Raw genomic sequence first — 17,797 nt, forward strand, 5'->3', positions numbered from 1 at the left:
CTGTACAGCCATGTGTCTGAGCTGGAGCAATCTCTGTGGTGTTACAGCCCCCATCTTGTGGTGTGTGTGAGAGAGGAGCCTGTCAGACTGCACAGAGGCTGGCTGAGATGCTGTGTCCAACGCAGTGCTCCCCTGCCTTCCCCAAGCTGCTGCTTTGTCCCAGGCTTCAGCCCACGTGTAGCAAGTCACAGAGGCACAGCTTATCGCTGCTGGGCAGGAGCATCTGTCCCAGCTTTGCTATTTTGCACTTGTCGGGGGATGGGTGAATTTGTAAATGATGGTGTGGAAGGGAAAGCCGTGACCTCTGCACCTGCTGCAGGTTATAGGGCTCTGCGTGATGTGAGCCGGGCATTGAATCCACACGTCTGGAGCTGTGATGGGCGTAGGAAGACCACTTAGCTGTTTAAATAGACTTGATGGCTATTGTGTGGCTGCCATCTGTCCTCTTTTGCACAGCTTTGTTATCATCTTTAACCCCATCTTACTAGGTCTCTAAAGCACTGGTCAGTCTGCATTCATTGTTGGATAAAGGAGCCGCTGCTTTTCTTAACAGAAAATAATCTCTCTCTGTAATAGTACTAAATCATTCTTCCCCCCCTCCCCTCCCTTTTTGGCATGCATGGCTTTCTGTGCCATGATTCATAGCAGGGACCTTACTGCAGCATTTACCATCCTGATAAATCAGTGTGCTTTAATGGGGTGCTCTGTTCTAAACAGAAACGAGTAGCTGTATACACAATAGCTGTAGCATTAGGTGCTGAAAGCCAAAATGCAATTTACAATTTAATGTATTAGCAGGGAAATAACTCCAAGGTTGGGGCAAGAAAGGACTGGACGTTGAAGGTCCAGGGAACACTTGAAAAATTTTGCTCGCAAGAGGTCTGAGAATTGAAGGAGCTTGAAGGGACTGCCGGTAAGAAAAATATGGAAGCAAACGTGCAGCGTATTGCAGAGAGTGCTCTTTGTGTCTGCTGTATCAATATCTGTATCAGCCTGCTCACCTGCTGTCGAGAGATGGTACTGATGCAGAAGCTGGTTTTGCTGTCTGCCTGGCAGGACTGAGCAGGCTGAAGTTCCTTGCAGCTCTGGCCCAAGTCCAGTGCTGGTTCTGTGCAGTGGCTGCAGGAGGGCTGCAGTAGTGCATGCGTGTGAGTGCTGTGAGCACTCAGTCTGCGGTTGATGTTCTATTGATACGTTTTAGCCTGATGTGTTCAACATCAATAATGAAGACTTTTTAAAGGGGCTGCAAGCACTGAAGTGCCCAGGTGAAATTCTTCTGTTCTGTGCATTGCTTGCATTCAGAATGCGAAGTGGAAGGGCTATGTGGCTGCTGCAGGCTCACTTAAGTAAAACTAAGAAGCAACTGGGAAGCAGAAAGGCCATTGTAAATATTATACAAAAAAGAATATTATATTGAATCAAACAGTTTGAGGGTTGTGAAGCTGGTGTTGGGGCACTCAGACACATGATTTGCACATATGAAAATCTATTCTTAGGTACAAAGTGTGCTTCCCTGATTGTGACTTCACATTCAAAGCAATGGATCATTGATGCTTTTGGAGGGTGCAGAGTAGATTAAAGAGATGAAACATGTTGAGATAAAAAGACCCCCTGCATAAGTGGGCACTTGGAATTTGCTGTGCCTGTTCTGCCTGGCCCTGGATGAGGCTTGTCCCACTGCAATTGTGTGTTTGCTGAGTCTTGCTTGTGTTGCTCTGCTGATGATTTTCCCTCCATTAGCGTTCCATGTCTAGTTTTGTCTTTTTAGGCCTTTTTAGTCTTTTATCCAGTGATCTCTGTAAACGCGGTAAACCCTGGTTGCTATGCTGCTTACTGCAGTTTCTGGAAAGGAGGAAAAAGAAGGATAGGGATGAAGGAGTAATCCACAAACGTCAAGTAGCTTATGTGGTGGTGCAACTCTACAGTGCTTACCAGAGTTTTCTAGATGCTTCTGCTGAAAATTTGTTGCATGAAAATTGTTCTTTTCTAGGGTTTTATTCATTGTACTGTATTTTGATTGAGCCATTTAAATCCAACCCTCTCACCTGACTGTTTCACTTTCTTACCTAGAATATGTGTGGAGAACCAGAAAACCTTTGCATATCTGGATATAAAATAAGTACCTAAATGTATGTATTATATAGTTATCTAATGCCTACTTTCCATGTATTGGCTTGAAACTAGGGTAACTAGATCAGTCATGTAGCCAGGATTGGTCCTAGGTCTTACAAGGCTGCAGGCATTGGTGTGCCAACATGCTGCTGGTGGGAGAAGTGCAAAGAACTGACAGGGCTTTGTTTTCGCAGCAAGCAAAGCACTTTGTCTGCTGCATGGCACCTGCCACTTGTTTCTGTGGCAGTGGTAAGGCAAAGTTAGAGCCTACTAAAACAAAAATAGACTTTTTTTTTTTGCGTCATTGAGTTATAGATTGGGCCCTTAAAGAATGGCTTTGATGAGAAAACAGTGTGTTGGGGTGATCTCAGCTGTGTGAGGAGGTGAAGGGTGCTGTTGCCAGTGGGAGCTTGTGTTGCTGAGGCTGGTGCAGGAGAGCAGTGGTTCTTGGAGTCCCTTCTCAGCTAAGGAATGTGGAGACAACCCACCTGCAGGGGTCAGAGCTGCTCAGCCCCACAGCTGCAGAGGAAAGCCCAGACAGGGAGGGCTCACACCACATGGTGCCTTGTATGGCATGGAGCTGTGACCACGATGCCTGCCTGGCTCAGAAGAGCACTTGGCCTTGCTGCAGTCAGCCTTGTTCCGAGAGAAATGGTAGTGAATGTGTGTTTCTTGCAGGTGACCTGTGGGATAAAGATGAGGAAAGCTAATTGGAATTGTCACTGTGGAGTCTCTTGCCAGAGGCTATCATTATGCTGAAAAGCAACATTAACAAAGTTGGCAGAAAAGGATAATTTATTGTTAAATATTAACTACTAAAATTCACCTTCTAGTTATTCACTCGTGTTGTGCTGTTAGAGCTTTGGCTCGCTTTGGTTTCCAAATTTCCATTCTCCTCTAAAATGCTGTTGGCTGCTAGAGACACACCAGTAATCCACACCTTGCATCTGAAAAGCTCTACAACACATCTCCGTTTGGCTGATGAGATCTGTTTCTTGGTTGATCTTCATTAGAGGAAATCGATATGATGACATCCCATATGTTGCAGGTTAAGATGTAGCTGCAGTATGAACGCTGAGGTGTTGATACATGCTATGTTTATACAAATGAACGTGTTTTATTTCACATCTGCACAGGCTTAATGAATATGTAGGCTGAAATTGCAGTGGACTTAGCTGGATGTTTAAGGGTAAGGACAGTGGGGAGAAAATACTGAAAAGGCTGTTTAAAATAAATATTATTTCTTCTGGATGGTTTAATAACAGCACATGCGGCTGTGTGGGCACAACCTTAAAAATTCAAGTCACGTTGAAATGCTCTCATTTCCATATTCAAACAGATTTGTGTGGTTTTATTGACTGGTTGCAAACAGTACATTAAAACATATGCCATCAAAATTAGGGCAGTGTTTCCTACAGAGTAGATCCGTACTGTGTGTTATTTACTTTATCTGTCTATGGAAATCCCAGTGGCAGAAGTCCCTGCATATGTTCTCCATAAACCCACTGAGGATGTGTGTTTCATACAGAACAGGCTCATTAACAATGTGAACATGTGCATGCTTTTGAGTGGCTTTGAGCTTTCTTGCATACATTGCCAATTTCAGACCACATAAGAAATGGTTAGTTCCCATCTGGGCACCTTCTCAGCTGTTGGAGTTTGATGGAAGCTGGAAACGTGCTTTGAACTTATGGTATTCATAGAATGGAGAAATAATTTTCTGTCAGTTGATTTTATTAATGATTAGGAGCAGCTTGTAGCAGGTGGGTTGTTTGGTGGTTTTTTTGTTTTTTTTTTTGGCTCAGTTACAGTCAGTGAGCTCTTTCCTTTGTGACTGATGTGATGGTGTTGGGTGAGTAACAAGGTAATTAATAGACTGTGCTCATCAGGGTTGTCCTGCAGCTGCTACCAGGTGGGATGTCTGCAAAGCAGCTTGGGAGGTGGACAGAGAGATGTACCTTCCTGCTGCTGTGCTTCTGCCTGTGACTAACAGCTGTGTTCCTGGAGCTGGGCATGGCTGTCCTGTGACACCCAGGTACGTGAGGGCAGAAAGACTTCATGCAGCGCCATATTCTCATTGCTACACATACAGCATAGCTTCAGTCTTAGTTCAAGTGATAAAACAGCTTTTGCAGGACCTCTTCTGTAGGCTGCAAGATTAGGGTGCATTGTGGTTTTTTTTTTAACTAATTACCTGGTTTCTGTCTTCTCATTTCTAAGAAAAATAAGTCATTCACAATGTCCGCTTCATCCAAAAGAGTAAATCCCCTCTTCCAACTGCCTGAGCCATGTGAGCAGCCATTAGGCAGTCCCTTGGAATTAAAAGAGCTGCATTGAATAGTGTCATGGAGCCTGTTCCTTCATTATTAATTGACACCTGAAGACGTCCAAAGCAAATTTATTGCGAGTGCATGCATAAATATGGAAGATCATTTTGTATTTAGTAGCAGCAGTATTTCCTGGCTTCAAATGGTTACTTTGGTACCCAGTGTGTGCTTTGCCTTTATCTGAGCATTTTTTTGTCTGGGTTTCCTTGGAGTGCCACTTGTGCCTCTCCCCCTGTTCAATTCCAGTTGTTACTTGTAAAGCTATTGAATAGTAAGCACAGCATCACTTATCTACATCTAAATTAAAAATTATTGTGGCTGACTTTGTAAAGTGAGCCCCTGTGATGCAGGAACATAGCAAAATTGAGGATGCACCCCGTAATTCCTGGTGTGTAAGGGGCTGGTTGTCAGGTAGGGCTGCATGACAGCAGGAAGACGCAGCCTCATTAAGGCAGATCAATTATGTATCTCCAGCCTTGTGGCACTGAGAATGTGTTTTGGGCTACAGGACATGTGCTCTGTCTTCTGTTGCCCAGACGTTACGGCCCCACTGTCAGTCACATTCAGGATGAGTTGTGTGGCTATAGTTGCTGCTGGGTGGAGCCTGTTACTGGAACATCATGTGTCTGCAGAATTCAGACCCAAACTCCTAGTGATGGTGCTCCTGTTGTAGCTTCTATTCCCTCCTTTTGTGTCTTCAATGCTTGTGAGCAAAGAGCATCATTGTGTAGTTCTGCCCTTGGACTCAGAGGCTGTTAGCAAGAAGCCTTGGGACCTCTGTCTCATTTCTAATTCCTGTTGCCTGCTGTCCCCAGCATTAAGCTGGGATGTGGCGCGGTGCTCACCTGCAGGAGTCACCTTCTCTTGGGCTTTTCGGCTGCAGAAGGCTGTAGCTTCCCTCAAGTAATTGTGGGCTTATGCCTTTGCTGTTAGACCCTCATTGAAGTATAGCAGGGGCGTAAAAGACCATGGCCAGTCAATAAGGAGAGCAAAATACAGCTACAGGAGAGCATGCTTAGCCAAGAGGCAATTCATTTTGAAAAATGTTTTAACTGGTTTATAGTCATTTGGGCTGAGCTACTTCCCATGGCATATGTTTTCTGGGAAATGGGCCAGCCCAGTAATAAGAGGCCACAAGAAAATTGGCACTAAACATGTGGATGCAAGGGGCTTGAAGAAATGAAAGCTTAATAAAGCCTGATACCATCTGAGTAATCTGGTGGGGGCTTAGTTTGGATGCCTCATCATTTCCAGGAGCAGGGATGGTTCTGCTGCTGTGACCAGGTATTGGACTGGTATCAGACCCTGAGGTCTGCTTGAGCTAACTCAATGATGGAGTTGTTCCGTTCTGAGTCAGGCAGATGGGAATATGCAGTATGCACCAGGAGGGTGCCCTTCTGCACATGAGAGAAGAGACTTGCACCTGCAAGAGAAAGGAGAGGCCAGACAAAGCTCCCTGCTGCTCCGTTGCTCAGTCCCTGTTTTGATACATTTCCCCAATTCATGCAAAACCCAGAGAAATCTGTTCTTAATGCCTGAGAATAAGAAGTCATGGGATTTCTTCGTTTGCATTCAAAATACCACGTCTCCTAATCATCTCAAAGCAACAGACATGAAAGCTCCTTCAAGAGAGATGTCATGGAGGGTCACACGTTTTCCTTTGAGTGATGAGCGGTACTTTTAAAGGAGATTAAGATAACTTCAGACCTATGGCCTATATTTTCTGTTTACTGCTTGCAAAAGCTGCAGCCCTTTGCTAAGAAGAGTGGAGATGCTGTCATTACAGCTTGGATTGAAAGTCAGAAAATCTGTGTGCACTTCTCTGCTGTGCTGCAGAGCCTGGCTGTGGTTTCAGCAAAGGCATTTTATCTTCCTTGGCCTCAATTCACAGTCTTTTAAGAACAAAAAAGGGCACAATGCAGCACATTTTTTAGAAATATTTTCCTTGAAAATGAATCCACAGATAACCCTCAAAAATCTGAGGCAGGGAACAGGAGATAGCTCAACAGCTGGAGAACAGGAGGCAGATTGTGGTAGACTGAAGGCAGGTAGCTTTGCTGTCATGCTGCTTTATAGGAACGTTGCCTGACCTGATGCTAAATTACTTTTTTATGTATTTATTTTATTAGAGAGCCTCTGTGTGATAAATACGAGTACATGACAGTAACTAGTTTTTCCTTTTCTGTTTTGTCTGTGTGTATTGGGCTGTTAACTCTTCAAAGACCAACATCTGAGTGCCTATGGCCATGTTAGGCAAAGTCTGCACATGTTGCAAGTATGCTCTGCCCCATCTATTGCACTCCAGCCATGCACATTGACTGTTGCCTCAGTTGAGAAGGTGTTCAATGCATCCCTTCCCTTGCTTGTGCTTTGCTAGCACAGATGTTTGCTCCCAGCAGACCATGTTGCCTGATGGATGCTTCAGCAGGAATAAGCCCTGAACTATGATCCACTGCTTGCAAAGTGTTGCCACATCCTCTGTGAATCTATTTTCAAATGTGTGAATTGAAAGTGGATCAGGAATTTAAAAAGAAGTATCTGTCAAGTGGGCAGAAGTGCTGGTCTCTGTATAACTGAGTTCTCTTTGGACTTTGCCTACAATGAGCAATGCACTTGGCCTGAGATTTAAATTGTGCTAAGTGAGATACACTGCTACAGAGGGCTGCAGCCTTTGTGCTCAAATGGATCGGTCATATTCGGCTTTCAGTTACTTTCTTAAATCTCCTTTAAGGTGTTTATATAACAAAATGGTGTTTTAGGAAAGCTGTTATGCACTTCTGAGTAATGAGTTGCTGTTTTGGAAGTTCTGCAAGATTTACATGGTAGCTCAAAAAAAGAGGTATGTTTGTTGGATAAAGTACAAAAATACTTCTTAAAGTTGTTTCAAAGAGGGATTTGGTCTTAATGGCTTTGCTGTAACCCATAAAAACCATCATCTGAAGGTCGAAGCACTATTTTAGTCTTGTTCCCTCTTCATAGAAGTATTACAATCAGTGTCGCCTATTGTTGGAAGAAGCGTGGTGCTGTGAATGAGCAGTGCAGCCTGGCACTTATGTAGTCTCAGGCCAGTGAAGTGCAGCTTTCAGCCTGTAAATCATTTCCTGAGGTTTGGTCAGCTTAGGAGAAAACATTGTTATTTTAATGCATTTTGATGCAATCAGAAGCATGTGGTACTGAAGGAGAATAATAATTTTCTTTACAGGGATTTAGTTTCAAGAGGTTAGAAATCTGTATTTACCCTGGTTTTCTCGTTGGCTTGCCACTTGCTAAGCGTTTTCAGATGCACCATACAGCTCTTTTTGCAGGAGGAAATGGGACAGCTAATGCTTTCTGCTGTGGTGTACTATGATTTCTTGTCTTCTTAGTGCTGCTTGCTTTCTTAATCATAAGCCAATTAAAGCATAATAATGAAAAACACTTTTGAACTTCTTATAAATAAAGGGTAAATAATTATATATATGATAAATAATCATCAGAGAAATAGGTTAGAAAATGAAGAGGAGGAACTTTGAGTGTTGTGGCTCCTGGCAGAGCCCCTGCCTCCTGCTGCTGGCTGTCACTGCTCCTGGGGAGCTCATCTCAACTTCTCTTGGCTGTGGGCTTCTGGAGAGAAGACAGTGTGCAGGTGGACTGGAGAGACCAGAGTCCTTTGAGCTTCTTCCTGTTTGTTTCACTGCTTTGTTTTGTACTGGTCTCATGTCACTATGTTAGCAGCTCTTATTTCTTTGTTAGCTAACATTGACACAGAATGTGTATGAGACAAATCCTCCTGAATCCACGTGGCAGCATCTTCCTGGCTGCCCTGGCACAGCCTTCCAGATTAACCCGATCTTAGCTGGTGCTCCACACCTCCGTCATTCACAACAAGGTGCCTTTGGGTTTACGTGTGCCTGGTCTCGGTAACCGAGTCCTGTATCAAGTTGGTGGGCAGCAACAGTGGTTGGCTACTTCAGCTGCTGCTCTCTGTTCAACGTGGCTAAGCAGCATCAGCCCCACTATCCCCACCAGTGCTTTGTGCAGCACTGACTGATGCCAAACCTCCCGCAGCGAGAGGCAGTCTGTGACATGGGCTCATCCTGCCCGAGCAGATGGCTGTCAAACAGAGGCGGTGTTGCAGCTTTCTATAGGATTTCCAGACCCTAAGCCATCACAGGAAGATTGCCCAAAATTGCAGAACCTCGACTCAGCTTTGGCTTCTAACAAAGGTACTTACTTGCTAGCCTTATTTTTTAATTAAGTGAGACAGTGGTGCAGCAGTTCCTTGTGAAACCACAGGATAGGGGTCTCCTACTCCTGGCAGCTTCTAGTTGTTCAAAACTTTGTGAAAGATGTCCGTTTTTTATTAAAGTAAACAAAATTATCTGAAATAAGTGCTCGAAAGAAAAACATTCTTGTTTCTATTAAATCCCTAAACTTTAATAAGGACACACAAGTGCGTTCTTTATGGGCAGGCTGCCCTCATCCTGACCTCAGCTAGCCATCTGGATCCCTATTTCTTAATAATGTATAGTCTGAATTTGGCTTTTATGACTTATAGCTTAAGCTATTAAATACAGAACATTTGGTTTCACAGGAACTACAGACTTTTCAAATAAACAACAGGTTGGAATATGTATACATTACACGAGAGAGCCCTCACAGCAAACTCCTCAGCTAAAAAGCTTTGTGTCAGTAAGGCTCTGGGCTGAGGCTATGGAGTATGGACCCAGCCTGGGCTTCGGCTGCTGCTGGTACTGAGAGGTGTGCACGGCATGCCCTGGGGACACTGCACTGGCATATAAATGCAGAACAAACTTATAAAAACTTATAAAAGCAAAACAAAAACAAAGGGAATCAGCAAATTTAAATGAAGAGAGAGAGATGGGAAAAATGTCACTGATCAAGCAGGCAGCAGCTGGACTTGTCCTTAGCTTTATTTATGGGGACGTTGTTTGCTTCCACCCCTGTTGCCCACTTCTTAAGCAGAAAGCCTTGTGAAAGCAAAGAAATTCTCTCCCAAGAGCCCAGCAGACAGGCAGAGTAGATTAATGACAGGATGCACTTCTAAGTGCCCACGGAGCCTAAACACAGCTGGGAAGCACGATTGCTGCTCCCAGCTGCGAGGCTGGCCCTCTGTGCCACTTGTGATGGAGATGGCACTGCTGCTGCTGGTTGGGGGCGTGAGGGCTTGGAAGGAAGCTGTGGGGTGCATCCCCTGGGCCCAGCAGAGCAGGGGGGCTGGTGAGCAGGTGCTGTGGACCCCAAGGGAACGGAGGAGTTGCTGCTATCTGCTGCCAGTCTGGCTCCAGGCTTTGTTTACCAGCTGTGCCATGGAGGGCGACTGGCTTGCTGAGCATAGTGGTGTGATACTCAGTGACCAGTGATTGCTTACATGTCTGTTTTGGAGAGATATGAACCCTGCTTTGGAGCCTCGCAGTCTGCTTTGGAGCCTCCACCCCAGCTTGAAAGTCTGTTTTGTGGCAGCCCTCTGCCCAGTCCCTCTTTCACAAATTTGTTGCCTGCATGCACTGAGACCAGACTGTGTCTGAAATTCCATCAGCCAAACCCCCCCGTACCCTGCTGCCAACAGGCAAGGGCTTTCCTATATCAGGCAGTGCAGGAGAAGAGTTTGGGCTAATGCTTTATTGATTTATTAAATACAAAATTAAGAACTACTTGATTTTAGGGACTGAAGTTCTTCAGCCTCCTCAGACCGCTTTCCTACAGTTTCACCCCTGGGGGCCATACACCTGTGGCACTTGTGGGACCCATTTCTCCTAAGCATCTCTGAGTCTCCCACCAGTTGGCCTGCTGTCAGGCAAAAAACACTTCCTGCTCCTGTTTCGTGGCAGGAACATTTCTCCCTAGCTGATCCTGGTATCAGTTTCTCTCTGGCATCAGGCATTACTCATTTACTTAAGTCACCAGCAGGTCACTAGTGTTTTGCCACATGGCAGGAGCCAGATGCACAGGAAGAGGAATTTCATAGCAGGTGTGGTTGCTTCAGCAGTGCAGAGCCAGAACAGTCCCTGGGCTGGGGGAGATATTCCTCTTTCATGAGTATAGGCTCTGGTCAAGTGAAAAATGAAGTGATGATGCATCTATAGTTTGAGGATAGATTATGTCTGAGTGACAAGGAGACAAGTTCTATTAAAGATTGTTACTTCTTATGTCCTTGCTTCTTATTGCGTTGTAGAAGGGCATGCATGTGAGCTCATTTCCTTCCGCTAGGGGTGGCTTTGTGGAGTGTGAAGCTCCTAGTGGCTGTGTCTGGCTGTTTGTATGTTGGTTCTCCCATGCACAGCCTTCCAATGCAAAGTCAAACAGTGACGGCACATGGAACTATGTTTTCTCATCACTCTGGCTGCCAGCAGGGCAATCCTGCAGCAGGGTTAAGCAGATGGCTTGGGACAACTGTGTCTTAACCATGACTGCTGCCTTACTTAGATTGTCCACCCAGGGAAGTGGAGATGGTTCTGTCCTCAGGGACTGCTGTCCTTCCCTGCCCTTTCTGTGCAATCTCTTGTGGTGCATCCCTGCTGCAGGCCAGGTGAGCTACTGGTTCTAGTTCCCCTGCACTGGTAGGATAGGGAGGCTGGCACTCGCCAAGCTTGAAATCCAGCCTGTTGAGGTACCTCCATGCGTTTGCAAGAAGATATCAGAGCTTGCCCGGTGCTGAAGCTGAAGGAGGGAGTTGCCTGCTGGGCTGTCCTGCTTGCCGTTCCCGAGCTGCTGTGCCATGGCCCCATTAGACTGCTGTCAGCTCACAGGGACTGTCCCAGGATGCCTGAGTGTGCTGTTCGTGCAGCATTTTCCTGTAGGCCTGGAGGCAGCAATGGCAGGCGATGTGCTCAAAACCCTGGCAAAGCAAGCAAAAAGCTCCCTGTACTCAACTACTGAATGACTTTACTTGCTATAATTCCCCCTCACCCTGTGACAGGCGACTTGTGCATTCCAGATTGCTAACAGAGATAAGCAGTTTAGGGGGTGATTTAGAAGATGAAAGGCTTAAAGCCTCTGGGACCTTTAGCTCTGCAGCTGTGGAAGCGTGCGTACTACTGGGATGCGTGCAGAAGGGGACTGGCAGTACAGTCATCAGCAAAGCTATGTGGTTCCTTTCATGTGTGCCAGGAAAGCTTCCTTAAGGTGTCAGAGAATGTGGTCAGTGCTCAGCTAAGGTGCTGTGAAATGGGGTGAAGGAAGAAGCAGAAATCCAAGGTGTGGTAGCAAAATGTCTCCCGGAAAGGCAGGGAATGCCTGCTGGCCTTGTTCTGCTGGTACTGCCACGTATGTTCCCAAGCTGTATACATGGGTACAGGTTTTCTGGCAATGGTTTTATTCACATTTACCTTGGGCATATCTGGTGGCACGCGTGTCGCAATTGATCCATGCTGTAGAGAGTATGTTCTAGCCTGTGTCTTCTGTGTCCCTTACCTCATTTGGTGCTTTGGGCTTCTTTCTCTCAAATGCATCCATCTCAGTGCAAATCCTCAGCTCAAATGTGGTTGTCATGGATACTGCTCAATTTGCACAGCCTGTTCTCTGCTCCATAAAGTTAACTTAGGATGGTTACAAATTGGATAACATGCAGCCAGCTGACTGCAGGAACCTGTGGCTGTAAGTTAAGGTGGCTTCCCCCTGCAACTCTGGAGATGCTCCTCAGCTGTTGCTCTTCTGGCATAGCATGCCTCATGGTAACTTACACACAGGCAAGGGGCTGTGCTTGGTTATGCAAGAGGATGGAATTACGCACTGCACGGCATCAAGATAATGCTGGGATGTAGATATGTGTTTATTGCAGGGGAGTTGGGCTAGATGACCTTTAAAGGTCCCTTCCAACTCAAGTGATTCTGATTCTCTGTGTAGTTGGGCCTCCTTACTGGCAGAGAGCAGCAGGAGCTGAGTAACTGTGGTTTTCCCCTCAGGTAGTAAGTAGCTCACTCAATGACCCACACGATATTCTTGCAGTTTGAAAAAGTGTAAAGTGGGATTTTATTACTTTTTCATCAGAGTCATCTTCTGAAGTTTTGAATTACACTTTATATTGTGTAATATCATGCTGGCAAGAAAAATAAACCAGAGCCAAGCAAAAAAAAATGTGACATATTTTTATTGTGTCTGTCTTGACGTTTCCATCACACCTCTGAAACACTGTTGAGTTTTGGGTATAAGATGTACTGGGAAAATGTTCTGCTTGCCTTGTAGAACATAGGAAAGTCTGCAGGATGAGTAAAATTGGTGCTTTTGAAAAAGAGCCTCTGTCAGGAGGATGGAGCCAAGCCAGTGAAATACCTCTTGCTTTCTAAGCCCTCTCATGTCCTCCCTCATTCCTCAGTTGCAGAAAGACCCATTCCTGCCTGCTTGAGACCTGCAGTAATGGGGAAGACTCCTGTGCTGCTCTTTGAAAGGCAGAGCCTTTGCCTTGTCTGTCCCAGCTGCAGTACACCTTCACCCCATGCACGGGCTGTGCCTTTCTGGCAGTCATGAGTACTGCTGGGAGGAGATGCTCATGTCACCTTTAAACAAGGAAGCCTGGAAATGGGAGCAGCAGAGAGCGTAGTGTGGGACTGTAGATGTTGTTTTCCCTCTGCTCTGTGTCTCCCTCTGCTCAGGTAGGATAGGACTCAACAAGAGCAGCCAAGAGCATGCCTTCTGTGTGCTGGGTGGAAGCATATTCTTGGAACATCACAGTGTGGACCTGCCCTGTGCCTGCTCTGGACAGTGCATTTTCAGCCTCCCTAGATCTGTATTTAGCAGAGCTGGAAGCGGCTCTGCCCAGCTGCACATCGTTTCTCATCACCATGCTTTGTTCTGGCACTTCATCTCACCTCCTCAGCCCTCTTGTTCCTTCCTTCCCTTCCTCTCCATGCCTTCCTCCAAATTAGCACAGTGTGTAAGAGAAAGACTCATGCTGTTGGTTTGCAGCAGCGTGACTGTCAAGGCTTGTGTATATACATGAAAGGCAATGGCTGATTTTCTCTGTTGATGGTGGTGTCTGTCACCCAGGACTGAGGCAAAGCCCCCTATAGTCTTGACACATCCTGGCTTCCTTCATTGCAAGAGCTCTGCTTGGGAAAAGAGCTCATTTCAACATGTGCTTTTGGTTTTACATCCGTGAGCTTACTGAAGGCTGTGGGCTTGTTTTAGGAAGTACTGTTAGTCTGAAGACAGATTAAATGCAGTATTAAGTAAGGTACGTGTAGTACCATACATTATTCCAAAATGTGTTGGTTTTTTTTCCCCTGTTCCTTTAGGGAAAAAAAAATGTGATTCTGTCTTACAAACTTAGTGGTGTCTGGCAAAGTCTTGGTGAGATGTCAGGTTATACTGAAGTAATGTCTCAAAGGAACAGGTCTCCAGCTTCCCAGTTTCGGAGCAGTATGTGTGTGAGAATGCTAGACCCAAGTGTGGTAGCATACATTTTTCTGGTGTATGGTACAGAGGTGGACATCTCAGATCTTAATGAAATACTTATTCTTGGCTACCAGCTTAGAGGGTTGCTAGTTCCCATTTCACTAAATGACTGGAGCAAGCAGTTCTTTTCTGACAATGAGTCCAGTGAGCTTTTCCTCTCAAGCCTGTGAAGATGCATCTCGTCTACACAGCAGTTTAATGGGTTTCTGAAATAGCTGAGGTTTCTTAAAGCAAATGGCAAAAGATGTGGGATAGTGCTATGCCAGCACCTCTCAATTAACAGGGTTTTATGCAGCCCTTCTCCTGGAGGCCAAGTCCTCACTGGAGGAAGCCTCTAAGGCTGTGCCACAAGGGGAATCCGGGGCTGAGACAGTGTATTCTGGGGGAACTTGGTGACCTGAGATCTTCTTGCTTTGCTGACGAACTGAGAAAAAATAGGTGAGCAATTCACTTTACAAGACTCTTAAGCTATTGTAAGAGTTTATGGGAGCTCATTATGCAATAAATTATAGATATAAAATAGCAGGTGGCACATCTTTCAAGCAGTATGCATGAAAATTCGTCTCGACAAGATTAGGAGAACAGCCCCCAGACCTATCTTCTGAGCAACTGAGCAACTACAAAGCAAGGAAGCTGTAGTTAAGAGAGATGTGGTGTTGATGACACGTCTATGCTAGCGAGCAGGGCAAAATCACAGAATCACATAAGCTGAAGGGTCAGAAGGGACTTCAAGAGATAGAGTGCACCCCCCCCTGCTAAAGCAGGCACCCTGCAGTAGGTCGCACAGGGAAGCATGTAGCCAGGACTGGAATATCTCCATGGAAGGAGACCCCACCCTCTCTCTGGGCATCCTGTTCAGTGCTCCATCACCCTTACTGTAAAGAAGTTCTTCCACACATTAGTATGGAACCTCCTATGTTCAATTTTTAGGCCATTGTTCCTTGTCCTATTGCTGCCCACCACCAAGAAGAGCCCGGCCTCATCCATTTGCCTCCCATCTCCCTTTTTATATTTATTAACATTAATCAGATCCCCCGTCAATCTTCTTTTCCCCAGGCTGAACAGACCCAGGTTACTCAGTCTTTTCTCATATGGGAGGTGTTCCTCAGTTCATTTTTGTGGCCCTTTGCTCAACAGTAATTGTTAGCAGAATGATTTCTTTCCTGCTAGTTAGAAAATCATATGCAGTATTGGAGACACCATTTGTAAAACCCAGACACCGTATATTTTCATCAAATGTAGCAATTGTCTCCATCTCTGAGGCTCCTGAAACATAAACCCCCTCAGGGTCCTAGCTGGGCTGCTGTGTGCAAGCTGTGAAAATATTGATGCACGCGTTTTATCCTTTGCCTTCCTTGTCCTTCTCTTTCCTTTCTTTATTCCTTACTGGCAGCCACTAGCATAGCCAAGTTATTTCTGCGCCAAGATGAGGAAACTTTCCTCCTCAGCCAACTATGCTGACACTGCTAACCTTGATTTCCATAAATGATTGAACAGTGTCTCCTGTCTGCAGCATATTTCAGGCTCCACTTACCCAAGATTCTTGGATGCTGAGAGAGCTTTTAATCTTTCCCATCTCCGCCTCCCCATCAGCTTTGGTTCTGACTGTCTGCTCCTCCATGGCCGTGAGCTGCCCCGACCTGCAGCAGCAGTCATGGGATGCTTTTCTCTGCAAAATGACTTTTTCAGAGTTGTAGGGTTTTGACATTTATTTTAACAGACCGAAAAATTTGATGTGGATTAGTATAGTGGAAAAGAGATTTCTGTGGTTGTTGGACAAGCAGTGCTACTTAAACTGTGGGAATTAAGAAACGTTAGGAGTAATCCAGTCATTTGTAACACAGAAGCAATTAATTAGCATTTAGAATAAATAAATTTGGGATGGCATTGCTCATTTTTGCAGCATTAAAACTTTTTACAGGCCTGCTGGGTAGAAGAGGAATATTTGTATTATTTGAAGGCTCTGCTGCTGGGAGGAAAACATTAAGGGAAAGGAAGAGAGAGTATTCTGAAAGGAAAAAGCTATGTGGAAACCTTTGGTGCTAATGGATCGGAATGTTTGCAGACTGTCGTGTATAATGCAGTATTGCGCAAAACACAAAATGCTTAAAAGTAATTTGTGGCAATTTAGGTTTTATCATTGCTTGCACACTGCTCTGGGGAATGAGGAGCAAAAAACAAGTTCTCAGATGGGAGAGTTAATAGCTCTAGAAGTGCTGCTCTGCAGGCGGCTGAGTGAAGCTGATGACTCCAAAGCAGAGCTGGGCCTCCGGCAGAGGGGCTGGAATGGAAGCACTGTACCTTGCTGAGGGGTGGAGGTGGATCAGCATAAGGAAAGTATGTGCTTTGTCCTCATCACAGTAAATGTGTGGTAGGTCATGTGGCAGTCTTTGGAAAAGACCCCTAAACTGGAAGGAGGAGAAGTATCACACAATCACAAAATAGTTTGAGTTGAAAGGGGTCCTTAAAGATCATCTGGCCCAACTCCTCTGCAGTGGGCGGAGACACAGCTCCATTGGGTTGCTTAAAGCGTGGTCCAGCCTGACCTTGAATGTCACCAGGGATGGGGCATCCACATCTCTGAGTGAGACAGGTGCTTTATTCTTTTGAATAAATAGAAAGACCGAAAGGTTTCCACTGCAGCTTCCTATTAGCAGTGAAATGCAGCTCATCTGTTTTGGGCCACATCCCTCTGGAAAGGCAGCATTCAGAGCAGAGCAGGTGCCATCCCCTGCAGTGCTGAAACTGGTGGGCCAGTGCATCCCTTCATCACAACATGAGACTGGTGTAAAGCCTGCCAGTTTCAGTGCATTCCTCACTGGGACAAATTCTTTGAGGATTTTTGTCTGAAGCAAGAGGGACAAAAAAAAAATACTATAGGTGTATGTATACACACAAAAAGGAAGCTTTCCTAATGCATTCTGCATGTGATTACTAGGAGATGCTCAGAGAAAGTCAAAAACTCCATTCATATTAGTGGGACCAGATTCTCACAGGCACTTAAATGCAACTTCTTGCTTTCTAGATCAATGCTTTGAGTCTGGAGCTGCCAGCTCTGCGCTGTGGGCCGATGTCCATCCTGTTTCCTTGGGGGAGATTCTCTGAAATGTCTCATTTTCGTCCTGGTCAGGAGGAGGTGGGATTGCTGATTACAGCCTGTCCCCAGCAAATTCCTGGGACAGAAAAATGCTTCCCACTTCTGGCAGACTGTATTTTGATTGTTTGGTATATTTGATATTCAGCTGCAGGCTAAAATCACATTTATTGTGGTAGACCTTCAGCGGAGAGTTGATTGAGGTTTCAATTCGGGCAACTGGAGCGTGTGTTCAATGCTGATGATAAATGTGTGTGTGTAAGTACAGAGCTAATTATTATTTTTGTTTATTCCTTAAAATGCTATCTGGTCACCTGGCTGCCTGCTGCCAGGTGTCTCAGTGCTGAATGCTGTTGCCCCAGGCGTTTAACCCTCCCAAGAGCCACCTTTTTGGGCATGGGCTGCACAGTGTTGTTTGTATGGGTGACACACAGGAGGGCTGCTAGGACACGGAGTGCTGAACGCTTGGCTGTCCAGAACATCGATCTTTCTGCTAGCTTAATTAGCTCATTTTAACATTCCTCTTCATCCTGTGGGGGTTAGAACTGATGGTAGCTGGAGCTGCGCTTCCATACAGCTCGTTTCATGTCACTAATTATTGCATGTGAGTGGATGGTACACTCCTCTGACAGCCTCTGCAGTGTGTTGGAGCAGTCACTCTCCCTTCATTTGCTGTCAGAATTGTCTGAAACCTTCCCCTTCAAAGCAGCAGAATCATTCAGTTCTTGCTGGGTGTTGCTTGGGCAAACTGGTGAAGCACTGCAGCTAGCGCAGCCTTGCACCAGCATCGTGGTGCAGGCAAGGAGATCCACTCCGTGCGAAAGAAGGAGGGTCTGATTAAAATCACTGAAGTTAAAAGCAAATGAGAGGC

The 17,797-nt window shown here is 45.6% G+C and overlaps 1 protein-coding gene across 9 annotated transcripts in view; it reads left to right on the top strand.

Annotated features, from left to right (window-relative positions):
* Positions 1 to 17,797, top strand: part of MAP2 (microtubule associated protein 2) — a 158,497-nt gene that overhangs the window by 52,980 nt on the left and 87,720 nt on the right. The window lies entirely within an intron of this gene.

Source organism: Phasianus colchicus, chromosome 7 (genome assembly GCF_987193195.1).
Source record: "Phasianus colchicus chromosome 7, bPhaCol1.hap1.1, whole genome shotgun sequence".
Taxonomy (NCBI): Eukaryota; Metazoa; Chordata; class Aves; order Galliformes; family Phasianidae; genus Phasianus; species Phasianus colchicus.